This window comes from Triticum dicoccoides, chromosome 1B, assembly GCF_002162155.2.
Source record: "Triticum dicoccoides isolate Atlit2015 ecotype Zavitan chromosome 1B, WEW_v2.0, whole genome shotgun sequence".
Lineage (NCBI taxonomy): Eukaryota > Viridiplantae > Streptophyta > Magnoliopsida > Poales > Poaceae > Triticum > Triticum dicoccoides.
The window spans coordinates 224,825,460-224,839,873 of NC_041381.1; the positions used below are offsets into that span (position 1 = coordinate 224,825,460).

The 14,414-nt window shown below is 42.2% G+C and overlaps 1 pseudogene; it reads left to right on the forward strand.

The window, feature by feature from the left end:
- The first annotated feature begins 10,428 nt into the window (after positions 1 to 10,428).
- Positions 10,429 to 14,414, forward strand: part of LOC119329270 — a 7,929-nt pseudogene continuing 3,943 nt past the window's right edge.

Sequence of the window (14,414 nt, forward strand, 5' to 3'; positions counted from 1 at the left end):
ATGGAGTTTTTTTTCTGGAGGTAAGTGATGATGTGGGCTAAAGAGATAAGTGAGGGGGCCCACATGGGGACCACACCCACCTGGTGCACCCCCCCCCCTCTGATATTATTTGCACCAGAAATTCAGAAATATTCAGAAAAAATCGTATTGAATTTTCAGAGCATTCTGAGAACTTTATTTTTGGGTCATTTTTTTATTGCATGGGAAATTCGGAAAAAAGACAAAACATGGCATTTTATTTTATTTAACTAATAAAAACGGAAAAAAAAAAAGTAGGGACAAAACACTAAATTCATCAACTTCATACCGCTCAAATTGATTCATTAATAAGGTTGATCAGGTCTTATTAACAACCACTTTCGATTAGCATGAAACAAAAGAACTTTCATAAATCACTAAGTTACCTCAATGGGGATATGAATGTCCCCAACAATAAGCATTTCATATTTCTTTCTAACAGTAGGTAGAGGTATTTGAAAACTTCCAATAGTGATTGACGAAGATTTTTCAATAACATTAATACCATTCACTTGAAATTGTTTCTTCGGAAAGTGCACCGTATGCTCATTACCATTAATATGAAAAGTGACCTTGCTTTTAGTGCAGTCAAAAATAGCCCCTGCAGAATTCAAGAACGGTCTACCAAGGATAATCGACATGTTGTTGTCCTCGGGCATCTCAATTATAACAAAGTCAGTCAAAATAGTAACATTAGCAACAACAACGGGCACATCCTCACAGATACCGATAGGTATGGCAGTTGATTTGTCAGCCATTTGCAAAGATATTTCAGTAGGTGTGAATTTATTCAAGTCAAGTCTTTTATATAAAGAGAAAGGCATAACACTAACACCAGCTCCTAAATCACACAAAGCAGTTTTCACATAATTCTTTTTGATGGAGCAAGGCATAGTTGGTATTCCCGGATCTCTAAGTTTTTTAGGTACTTAATCTTTGAAAGTATAACTAGCAAGCATAGTGGAGATTTCAACTTCCGATATTTTTCTCTTATTAGTAATGATGTCTTTCATATACTTTGCATAAGGAGGCATTTTAAGGATATCAGTCAAGCGAGTACACAAAAAGACTGGCCTCAGCATTTCAGCAAAGCACTCAAATTCTTCATCATCTTTCCTTTTAGTTGACTTGGGTGGAAAAGGCATAGGTTTTTGAACCCATGGTTCTCTTTCTTTACCGTGTTTCCTAGCAATGAAGTCTCTTTTATCATATCTTTTGTTCTTAGGTTGTGGGTTATCAAGATCAAAAGGTGGTTCTATCTCAACATCATTATCTGGTTCTTTTTCATTGTTTGGTTGAGCATCTTCATGAACATCAACATTATCTTTTTCATTATCACTAGGTGGATGTTCATTACTAGATTGAGTTTCAGCATCTGAGATAGAAGTTTCATTTTCATTATCAGGAGGTTTCTCTATTTCACATTCACTAGAAGCATAAAAGTCCTATCATTTTTATTTTTATTTTTCTTTTTTCTTTTTAGAAGGACTGGGTGCACTAGTGCTATTTCTTTGTGATTCTTGTTCAATTCTTTTTGGATGTCCCTCGGGATAAAGTGGTTCCTGAGTCATTTTACCTCCTCTAGTTGCAAATCTAACAGCAAAGTCATGCATATTATTATTCATTTCATCAAGCAATTCCCTTTGAGATTTAACAACTTGTTCTAACTGGGTTTGTACCATAGAAGCATGTATTCCAACACCTCTAACATCATCTGAGATTCTAAATAACAAGTCACTCAAGCGAGCAATCATATCAGAATTGTATTTCAATTGTTTCGTAACATTTGCATTGAAGCGATCTTGTTTTCTAATGTAGTTTTCAAACTCATAAAGGCATTGGCTAGGGTGCATATTGTGATGATTATCATTATCATTGAATTTCATTAGAGAATTTACCTCTACCACCTTAGGCAGTGGTGGTGTATTAAGCCCATGTATTTCTTCAATAGGAGGTAAATTTTTAACATCCTCAACTTTAATACCCTTTTCCTTCATAGATTTCTTTTCCTCTTGCATATCTTCAGGACTGAGATAAAAAATACCCATCTTCTTCGGAGTGGGTTTAACCGGTGGTTCAACAAGAGTCCAATCATCATACTTTTTCAATATATTATTCAATAATTCTTCAGCTTGCCCAACAGTTCGTTCCCTGAAAACACAACCAGCACAACTATCTAGGAAGTCCCTAGAAGCATCGGTTAGTCCATTATAGAAGATATCAAGTATTTCATTTTTCTTAAGAGGATGATCAGGCAAAGCATTAAGTAATTGGCAAAGCCTCCCCCAAGCTTGTGGGAGACTCTCTTCTTTAGTTTGAGCAAAGTTAAATATCTCCTGCAAGGCAGCTTGTTTCTTATGAGCAGGAAAATATTTTTCAGAGAAGTAATAAATCATATCCTAGGGACTACGCACACAACCAGGAGCTAGAATATTGTACCAAGCTTTAGCATCACCCTTTAATGAGAACGGAAATAATTTGAGAATAAAGTAATAGCGATTTTTCTCATCATGAGTAAAAAGGGTGGCTATGTCATTCAACTTAGTAAGATGTACCACAACAGTTTCAGTTTCATAACCATGAAAACGATCAGATTCAACCAAAGTAATTAACTCCAGGTCGACAGAGAATTCATAATCCTTATCATCAATAAAGATAGGTGAAGTAGCAAACTTAGGATCATACTTCATTCTAGCATTAAGAGATTTTTCTTTGTACTTGCATAATAATTTCTCTAAATCATCTCTATCCTTACAAGCAAGAATATCTCTAGATGTCTCCTCATTCATAACATAACCTTCCGGTACCTTAGGCAATTCATATCTAGGAAGGCTAATTCTAGCAGGTGTTTCAGGAGTTTCTGTTTCAAGCTCATCATCAGATTCAACAACATCATGTTGTATTACTCTAGCAATTTGTTCATCAAGAAATTCACCAAGTGACACATCATCATTATCAAGCATTCTACTAGCATCATCATAAGCATCATTCAGAGTAGAAGTAGCATCATCAATAACTTGCGACATATTAGAATTGATAGCATGTGGTGGTGTTGCAAGTTTACTCATAACAGAAGGTGAATCTAAAGCAGAACCGAATGGCAGTTCCTTACCTCCCCTCGTCTTTGAGGGAAATATATTAGTCTTAGCATCCTTCAGATTCTTCATAGTGATAAATTGATAATAATCCCAAGTGACTCAACAAATATTTCTATGCTCCCCGGCAACGGTGCCAGAAAAAGGTCTTGATAACCTACAAGTATAGGGGATCGCAACAGTTTTCAAGGGTAGAGTATTCAACCCAAATTTATAGATTCGACACAAGGGGAGCCAAAGAATATTTGAAGATATTAGCAACTGAGTTGTCAATTCAACCACACCTGAAGATTAATTATCTGCAGCAACGTGGTCAGTAGCAAAGTAATATGATAGTTTTGATAGTGGTAGCAGTAATTTTGTAGCCAGTGTAACAATGATGATAGCAATAGTAACTTAGCAGAAACAATATAAGATAAATTCGTATGCATTGGATCGGTGACTTGTTGGGTGATATTCATCATGTGACAGTTATAACCTAGGGCGATATGTCACTAGCTCCAGTTCGTCAATATAATGTAGGCATGTATTCCGTAAATAGTCATATGTGCTTATGGAAAGAACTTGCATGACATCTTTTGTCCTACCCTCCCGTGGCAGCGGGGTCCATATGGAAAGTAAGGGATATTAAGGCCTCCTTTTAATAGAGAGCCGGAACAAAGCATTAACACATAGTGAATACATGAACTCCTCAAACTACGATCATCACCGGGAGTGGGCCCGGTTGTTCTCACTCCGGGGTTGCCAGATCATAACACGTAGTAGGTGACTATAACTTGCAAGATCGGATCTTAAATATGGATGTAATGATGATAACATAAACGGTTCAGATCTGAAATCATGGCACCCGAGCCCAAAGTGACAAGCATTAAGCATAGCAAAGTCATAGCAACATCAATCTAAGAACATAGTGGATACTAGGGATCAAGCCCTAACAAAACTAACTCGATTACATGATGAATCTCATCCAACTCCTCACCGACCAGCGAGCCTACGAAGGAATTACTCACTCCCGGTGGGGAGCATCATGGAATTGGCGATGGAGAAGGGTTGGTAATGATGACGAACGAAGATCCCCCTCCTTGGAGCCCCAAACGGACTCCAGATCTGGCCTCCCGATGAAGAATAGGGGGTGATGGTGGCTCCGTCTCGTGGATCGCGATAATTCTTTCTCCCTAATTTTTTCTTGGAAAATAGGATTTTATAGCGTCGGTTTCAGGGTCTACGCGGCCACCAGGTGGGGACAACCCACCTAGGCGCACCTGGTGAGGGGGGCGCGCCCTAGTGGGTTGTGCCCACCCAGGTGCCCCTCTCTAGCAGGTGTTGGCTCCAGAAATTCTCTTATTTTCCATAAAAATTCCTCGCAAAGTTTCATTCCATTCCAAGAAATTTTATTTCTGCACAAAAACAACACCATGGTAGTTCTGCTGAAAACAGCGCCAGTACGGGGTTAGTTTCATTCAAATCATGCAAATTAGAGTACAAAACAAGAGGAAAAGCGTTACGAATAGTAGATATGTTGGAGACGTATCATTGCTTAGAAGATTCACATGTCATGTTTGTTGTAAAAAAATTGAGGAGGACCACCCTGTTTTCAAATCCTAGCTCCGCCACGGCCTTAAGTGCAACCGGGAGTAACTGCATTATCATCACATGACAGTCATGAGAATTCATCCTACTGAACCTTTTCTTCTTGGTGTCTAGAAATCTGATTGTCTTCCCACAGTAACCGTAACTAAATTTGATTCCGGTATGGCACTTGAAGAATTCATCAATCTCCTTCGGACCTAAGGTGAAGCAAGAGGGGGGCAATAGTGCTCTTTTTCTTGTTGACTTTTTTGCCCCTGTCCTCCGCCTCCGTCTACATCTTCGTCTCGCTTGACAACTTCTTACGGGGCATGTGGAGATCTACCTTGATATTCAAATATTCCAAGTCTTTTCTTACCTTCGGCACATCCTTGGTCTTATCTGACATGTTCATCAGTGTGCCAAGCAAGTTCTCGAGGACATTCTTCGTGATATGCATTTAATCAAGGCTATGAGGCATGTCTAGTTTTGGCCAGTACTCCAAGTCCCATAAAGAAGGCCTCGTTTTCCATACCTTCAGCAGTGGCTCTGGCGCCTTTTTCTTCTTGCCTGGCGCGAGGGACTCTTCCCAGTTTTCAACGAATCATTGATTTTGATGTCGCTCCTCTTACGTGGAGGTCCTCGATGCTCAGCCTCACCACTGAATAGATCTCCACACTTTCTCCATGGGTCATCCTTCTCAAGCCATCCTTGATGCCCCATGTACATGATTTTCGCAGACCCACCATCTTTCGTTAGCTGTTGAGACGTTGTATCATCCATTCACCTGGTGCATCTGCAATATCTATGGCACACTTGGCCTGAGACATATCCGTAACCAAGATAGTCGTGCACCGTCATCATCAGCGTGGCTCTCATATTGAAATACTCTCCTTTGTTGGTGCCCGTGTCTTGATCGGTGTTGTCCATAACGTGTGTAACTCCTCTTTTAGTATCTCGAGGTACATATTAATATCATTTCTCGGTTGTTTTGGCCCTTGAATCAGCATACTCATGTGTATGTAGTTTGTCTTCATGCACTTCTATGGGGAGGTTGTACATACAAACACGAGCCATGTGCTATGGTTGGTGTTCTTGTTGCCAAACGGATTCATGCCATCGGTACTCGGGCCAAGCACGATGTTCCTTGGATCATCTACGAAATATCAATATTCAGTGTTGAATGCTATCCACTGGCTAGCATCTATGATGTGTCTCAACTTTGCATCATCTCCATTGTCGGGCTTCACCCTCTTCGCATGCCAGCATGTGAGCTTTGCTTCCTTAGGGTCTACAAAATAACACTATAGACAGGGAGTGATCAGAAAGCACCATACAACTTTCTGAGGAGCTTTCTTTTCGGCCCTCTTGTATCGAGAAGCATTGCACACTGGACAACTGATTTTTTTCCGCGTGCTCCTTCCGATAAATGATGCAATTGTTGATGCATGTGTGGTATATAATGTGCGGCAGATCAAGAGGGCACATTATTTTCTTGGCCTCCTCAACACTAGTAGGACACAGGTTCCCCGCAGGGAGAACACTCTTTAGATACTTCAAAAGCTCATCGAGGCTTGCGTCAGTCCATTTGCTTTTTTCCTTCATCTTTAGAAGTTCAAGCGTGAAACTCAAGCGGGGCACCTCGGGATCGCAACCATCATACAGTGGAGTCGTCGAGTCTACCTCTAGTTGCACCAGCTTGGCCTCCTCTCTAGAAGCAGCTTTGTCGCTAGTCGTCTTCTTGTGAAGCAGGTCTTGAACATAGGGGCCCCGCATGACTGAACTTAGTAGCGACAAAGACTACGGCGTGTCCGCGTCTTCTCCTTCATGTTTGGCCTCTTCTCCGCCATGTCCAGCCTCTTCTCTGCCACCATGTTCGGCGCTCTCTTCTTCGGGTCCATTCAATCATCTCTTCATCTGGCCCCATGTCATTATTGGTTGCCTTGTCGATGTCATCATTATCTTCTTCACTTGTCCACCGGGTATAGCCATCCATGAAACCAGTCATGAGTAGGTGCGCCTTCAAACGACCATCCTTAAAGGGTTCGAGCCAGACTCCATTGCATCTTCAACGCGGACATAAAATCGCCTTCCGGTTATTTTCATACATGTCATAAACCACGGATCGCAAGTATCTTTGCACCATCCTACCACTGACCTTTCATGATCGCCTGCACAGTATAAGCAAAAGAATTATAAGCACGCGTGCATGCATCATAGTCATAAAAAATCGGCATCACCTTCCCTCAAAATAGGACATATTGAGTTTGTCCGAAATCGCCAAAACGAAAATAAATCAACATTTTGGCAAAACATAGGCAACTGATGTCATGCACATTTCGGCAAATATACATAGGCAAATCATGCCACGCACAATTCCGTCATATTGCACAATTCGGTCAAATTGCACACGCACACACACACACACATACACACACACACACATTCGAGCAAATACACATAGGCAACACTTCTTTTTACTCTCCTATCTCGAAAGAGATCCAAGCACGGTGATGAGGCTGGTGTTGCTAGCTATACGGATCTAGAGTGGACAAAGATATTTAATTCTCCTTTCTTCATTAATGAGGGGAGGTAGATAGCTTACTTCATTAAATGAGTAGATCTAGATAGTGAGGTAGATAGCTCTAACTAGTGGATCAGGAGAGAGAGCTAGCTAGTGAGACAAAGTTAGGTGTGGAGGGGGCAAGAGACATATGGAAGAAGGGAGAGAAAGTGAGGAAGAGGGCATTAATGGAGATGGTGGAGGGACAAAGGAGAGAGAGGGGGAGGGGAGAATTGAAGGAAGAAATCAAGTGGAAGAGGAAGGATAAGGATGGGGGAGGGAGAAGGAGGAGGGAAAAGGTGGCAGATATTTTGGCATGCGAGCTTAGTAGCAGCGCAGGAAAGAGCCAGTGCTACTACTATGCAGTAGCTGTAGCGCGGGCCTTATGAACGGTGTTGCTGCTAAATGGGGCCCACCAGCTATCCTAGCATACGGGTAGTGGTAGCACGGGCCATATGGCATGTGCTACAGCTACCTGGTTAGTTGTAGCGTGGGGCTTATGGCCCGCGCTGCTACTATGGCTTGACCCAGGGTACCGTTGGGCCCACTTAGCAGCAGCGTGGGTTGTGCCCGCCCATGCTACTACTATGACGTACCTATAGCGTTGGGATCCAACCCTCGCTACTGTAACCTAACTGCAGCATGGGGCACTTACCCATTGCTACTGCTAGGCATCTACCTATAAGGTACTCCCTCCATTCCTAAATATAAGTCTTTTTAAAAATTCCAATATGAACTACATACGGATGTATATAGACATAGTTTAGAGTGTAGTTTCACTCATTTTGCTTCATATCACTACTACAGGATGCTGCTAACGCGACACTACGATCAGAGACCCTTTGACGAAACTGTGTGCGATGCATTAATCACAAACGGGGATGTAAAAAACCATCAAAAAAGGTGCAAAACGTTTGTGATGGCGGAGCCATCAAACACGGTTCAGATTTTAGTTGCGTGTGTGATTCAGGGCACATGGTTAACCCGTTCGAACTGTTTGCGATGAGGCTGAACAACAGAACCGGACAGCCATATCATTGTGTATGTGATATATGGCATACAGTTCGCTCCGATGAACTGTTTGCTATTAGGAAGTGCAATAGAAATGGTTAGCCAGATCATGGTGTGTGTGATATAGGGCATTGGGTTCACTCGGACGAACTGTTTTCGATTAGCGAACACAACAGAAACTGTTCAACTTAACAAGATGTCTGTGATACGTGGCAAACATCTGACTCAACGGTGAGCAACCACGTGGTCAACCTTCTGCCATCAATAAATTTTGACCTTGTTTCTCATCACATTGCAGATTACAACGCAATACGTAATTGCAAATCTGTTCACACCTATCAAACTAATATGAGTTCACACTTAGCATCACGCTATAAAAACTACCCACTCGAAAATTACTTCACAGTTCCTCTCCTCATCACACACAAAGCTGGTCTTTCCTGTCAAGTCGTTCTACCGTGACCCGTAGGAGGAGTTTAGAGTGGACATATAACCAGGCAGCAAAGACCAAGGCTATAGAAGCACTAGAGAGGTCCCACCGCGAAGCCGCAGCCATAGCAGAGATGTCCCGGCGCGCCACGGAGCCCTCGAACGAGCTCTCACGGGCACGCGAGGGCTCCCACAAGCGCATTCATGGCGTCGGCCATCGCGATGAGTCGGGTTCCTGAAGTCCTTCGCCAGCGACGATGACATTCTCGCTGGCGTCACTATGCAACAGGAGCTGGTCGACGGCTTGATGAAGCTACTCAAGGTCAGCGATGCCTCGGTTGACAAGGTGACCGGCCTCGTCGAGCAACTCATGGGTGACAATGCGAAGCTCCTCAAGGCGCTCGCTGAGAAGGATGAGGAGGCCGACGGCTGGAAGATGGTGCATGAGCAGAGCAGTGCCTCGGGGATGACGCTGATAGCGGTCATTGAGGAACTGATGGGTGACTTAAGGAAGCTCCAGATCGAGCGCGAGCAGGAGGTGGAGGAATCCGTGGCTGCTTTCAAGCAAAATCGTGAGGAATTGAAGGAGCTGGAGGATGTTGTCGCCCTGCGATCCGTCGACGAGTAGAGACATTAGCGACCCAGGTCGTTGTCTGCAGTTTCCTTCTTCTCTTGCCCCCATGTCTTTCGGGCTTTGCCGCATGTGGCATTTTAAATTATCCGGAATATGTAAGACAATTATTATCTGCACCATTGTAAATTTGTCGTTGTATTATCCGTTGCCATTTTATTTGTGGTCGTATTATCCGTTGTGGTCGTATTATCCGTTGCCCTATGTGGCAATTTAAATTAGGGCGGAATACGAGTTGAAAACACGAACAAAGCAAATGCTTTCATGGGATCATAAGCAAACACCCTCCGTCCAAGTGTTTTAATTAACTCATTAATGGAGAAGTTGTGAGCGAGGCGGGCGACGGCTGGTGCATGGAGGTCAAAGAGCTCGCTTCACGGTGAGCATGGGTGGCCTTGCTGCTTGCACGTGTTCCGTCGAGCCTGCGAGGTGGATAGGGATGCACGCGTCCCGTCGAGCCTGCGCGGCGGACTGCTCGCACGCGTCCCGTTGAGCCTGCACATGCACTTCTCGCGCTCGTCCCATCTAATCAAACAGCTGCACGCACACTACCGAATATGGTTAAATTTCGACACGATTAATATAGTACAACCATTTGCGATATTAACATGTCAGCTTTTTGTTTCAAAAAGGACTTCGTTGGCTACTACATGTGCGCCTCTTCTCAAACTGGACGATTTTTTTTACCACGGCATATATGTGCCATGTCATGAAACCATGCCAAGTTTCATATTTTTGGGGGGAGTTTTTGATTTATTGGGATTTAAAAACCGAGATTCTCAATGTTTTAGGACGACGACAAGTTTGTAATTCATTCTCATTTCTTAAATGAGACCTAAACATGCACCCAATGACACATGTACGATTTCCCACCCATTTTGCTTCACTGGAGCATGTGCTTATAGTTCAAATTTAAATTATGGACTACGGGTATTTGTACTGTCTCATATGCTTGTAGAGCCAAACATTCTTTGCTTTGATCCGATGCTTGACCAGTAAATCCAAAACATTAACGTGTGCATCAAAGGCGCTCCCTCGTTGTAGCCACGTGGGCACAAAGGATTGGCGAGGGCCAAGGGGGAAAAGTAAAAAAGCGCATCGACCCTTCGATCCTCTCGCACGCAAGCCTCCCCTCGTCTGCCCCCACTCTTTCCTCCCATCCGTCCAGATCCGTCCTCCTCTCCTCGTCTCTCTCCCCCGCGTCTTCCTCCGGGGAGCCTTGCGGCTGCAGCAGGACAGGAGTGGGGCGCCGTCGCCGCCGCGCGTACAGCCAGCCGGTGCCACCTCCACTCCGGCGCCGATTGATGGACCTCTCCACCCTCACGCGCCCGCCTCCTGCCTCCCGCCCCCAGGACCTACAGATCCTTGCCTTCCCCATGGGTGATGTCTCTAGTGGAGGAGGGCGGAGACTCGCGCCGCCGTCGACCTGTCCTTCTCGTCGGCCGCGCCCCATGTAGCAGGTAACTAACAAATGCCAGTTTTTAAAAAGTTTGCAGTTAGTGAGAAGGAGGTAAGCAGCATGAGAAGAAGGAAGAGGAGAAGTATGGATCTGCCAAGGAAGCAGCGGCTGTCAGGGAGCTGTCGTTTATGAACCCTCTAAGGGAGGAGTTGTCTTGTGTTGTAAGGGCGTCTCACAGATCGATATCTTTGGTTTCATGTCTTCTCAGTGCATATGTGATTATCTCAGACAATAATCTTTCAGGTAATCTCTACTAATTGTGCAGTTTGTAACAATTTCGCTAAACAATGACCTCAAGGCATATGCCGTCAGCGGGAGGAGGGTAGCAGCAATCGCAGCAGGTGGCAATGGTGGTGAAAGCGTCGGATGTGGGTCGCTTCAGCGCGAATCGATGATGGCGCAAGGCCCACCGATTCTTCTGCTGCGGTGCTGCACAACGGCGTCTCTGCGGGTATGCTAGCGCCTCCTCTTCTCTTGTTTCTTACTGATGCAAGCGGGAGAATGGTAAATATGGAGATTAGCCAATGAGACATGGTTGTTAAATTTGTATTTTGTGGTACATTTTTTGAGGGATCAGTGATGACGCAAGGAACTATGACCTCCAGCGAGATGGTCTTGGGTGCAGTAGCGAAATTTGTTCATTGGATAGAGCTTTGAATAGGTTAGCCCACCTTCTCTCTATTTACATTCATGTGCAGAATGGGTGGTGTTGCATCAGAACCTTTTGTTTCTTCTTTGGTCATGTTACATATGTATCAAGATGTGAGTTACTAAATGTTCATGTACGTCTCATGGATGGACACTACCTTGCAGGCTTAATGGTTTTGGTTCAGGTAGAAGAGATCCATCCTTAGGCTGAATGGTTTCTTGATCTTCACTCCTATTTCTCAGCATTTTTGTTTATCCTCAAATAGTTCCTGCCTAGCTCGTTTGTACACACGTGTGCTTGTTATTATTCTGAAGGTTAAGTGGGTGAAATAGTTGGTGATGTTTAGTGTGGAAGCCACTCAAAACCGTTGTATATAGTTGCATTTTAGATTTTTCGTCCAACGATGTGTTCAAATTTATACAATTGGATTTCCAAAGAAAATTCCTGAGTGTTTGTTACACAAAGACAAGATCACAAGAAAGGGACTTTTAGTCAAGTATTAGTGAATCCTACATTTGTTTTAGCCCTTCTATTGGCAGTATACTGATCTGATAACACATATGTGTGAAACAAAATTGAAATACTCAGGTTTGGTATTGTTCTCTTCTGTTTTTTATTGGGTTTAGGATGGCTTACCGCCCTTACATATTTACTTCAGAACCTTCTGTCCAGTAGGTGTTCTTCGCAAATTTATTACGACCAATTTTCATAGCCAGCTATGGTTGCTTCATGATCCCTTGTCTTGAACTTTATTTTCCCAAATTGCTTGCTTGTGATGGATTAATATGTCATTTTGTGAGTGTCGTGTGCTTGTTTAAAATTGATTCTCTTGTTGCCGTTTTTCTTTTGAGCAGGCTGCTTGAATTTTAGGGGACCTGACAGGGACTACAAGATCGATGTTGCATTCATGAATCTCTCATACACAGATAAGAAATATTCTCCCTAAAATCATTTTAGTGCATGATGGAGGTTTGCTCATGTCCTTTCTATTTCTGTTGGTTAGAAAATATTTTCCATTGTTGGGCATTCACAGAAATTTAGGGAATATTTGTTGTCAATGATTTTATTGCGGTCCACACTCCAAAGCTGATTTAAGGATCAAGTGAAGGTGGAGCGGCATATTCAAACTTGCATATCATGGCCCAACACGCTCTCGAGCAATCCGACATTGTTTACTCTCCGTTAGGTTTGCCTCTGTTTTTTTGTTTTCCAACTTTGCTTCTTCTGTACTTCTTTGTTTTCTTATATGTTTTTCACAGCTCTTGGCAGCAATACCTCGCGCGAATATATATTTTAGAGTTAATGAAAATCTCAGTTACTCTTGGCTCACTGCAATATAGCAAGTATATCTTTAAGATAGAAATTTATCTAACATTTCAGTTTATTTTACTGCAGGTCTACTAACACTCTTGATCCTCATAGGATCATGGATGTTGCTTCGGATAAGACCAATTAAAGAAATTATAGGCCCTGTTATTGAAAGAAGCGTTACAATAGCTACCCGAACTACTAAGGAGTTTACTCTTAAGGTGAATGCTATGGACTATTTCCCTAGCTGTACATGTTCATTAGCCATTTTTCTTGCTGTAGTCAAAAAATTTCTAACATGCTGTCATATTTTCCCGGTAGGATTTGGCAATATAATCTGATGATAGTGTTTTATCTCACGCTCCACATTTGATGGTTGGCATGCTAGCTGTGAGTCTAGCTCATGTAACTTCCAAGGTATTTTTGCATAAGTCTCTTAGAGGTAGTTTTGTAGTTGTAGTTACAGTCCGGCGCATTTATTATTAGAGTCATTTAGGTTTAGATTTGATGTATGATGCTATATTCAATTGTCCTGTCTTCTGCGCAGGAGCCTCTTTGTGTTGTTTTGTCATCTCATCATCGAAGTCTCATTTAGAACTTGAACAATAACAGTGAAACCGCCGAGCAGATTGTTCATATTATGATAAATGACAAATCTAGATCGTGGTGCTAATATATCCATGCAAAAACTCCAAGCATTCTTTGTAGCTGTGACTCAGGGGGCGGGGTATTCTTATTTTTCTTGGTGTATTAATTTTTTGAAAAAAAATAGTACTTCTCTATGTGTGACTAAGCTTATATAAAAAATTATCAACATCCACAATCATTATATCAATCATGAAATATATTTTCATGACTTTGGTATTGTAGGTGTTGATGTTGTTTCAATAAACTCGGACAAACATAGGAATGTTTGACTTAAAAAATTGTTAAGAGACCTTATATTATAGGAGGGAGTATACTAAATCTGTAAGTCTTAATTTCATAAAAATGTGATCATGTATGATATTCAAATTTGCATCTTTAGAAAGAACTATTTCCTTGCATTTTGTTCCTTTCTATTAAATTGTATGTTATCTGCACGGCTGCGTTTGACATCGTCGTAGCTTTTAAATGATCTGATACGACGAACCTCTGTACTAGCACATTTGGCTGATGGGCTGTATGTTTCTAGTCCAAGTGTTAGAAGCTAAAATTTAAAGTTTTATCATGGATAACAAAGTAAAGAATTGATGTGTCTTTTTGCGGGGTATATAATAGAGGTATCTAATTGTATGTTTTCTTGCAAGTAAGCTCAATTATATTTGTTTTCAGGACAATCATATATATTTATAAAATAAATTTTAACATAATCACAGACTGGACCTAAGCCATCTTAATGATTAATATCGCCACTTTTTTCATTCGACACGTGAGCATAAGGATCCTAATTTATATCCAGCGGTTAAAACATGGGCCTTTTCCATAAGAAAGCATAACACATTTATAAACAGATATCCCTATTTTCATATTTTTTTTGTTTCAATCTTCTCATGACAGGGGTTACAAAGCTAAGTTGTCAATGTTTCATAGGGCTATGAAGACCTACGAATGTATGGAGGGTGATCGTGCCATAGAATGTGTCGTTTTTGTCATGGTATAAGTGTATTATTTTGTCCAAAATATCTTACAAACCAGGTGAAAGT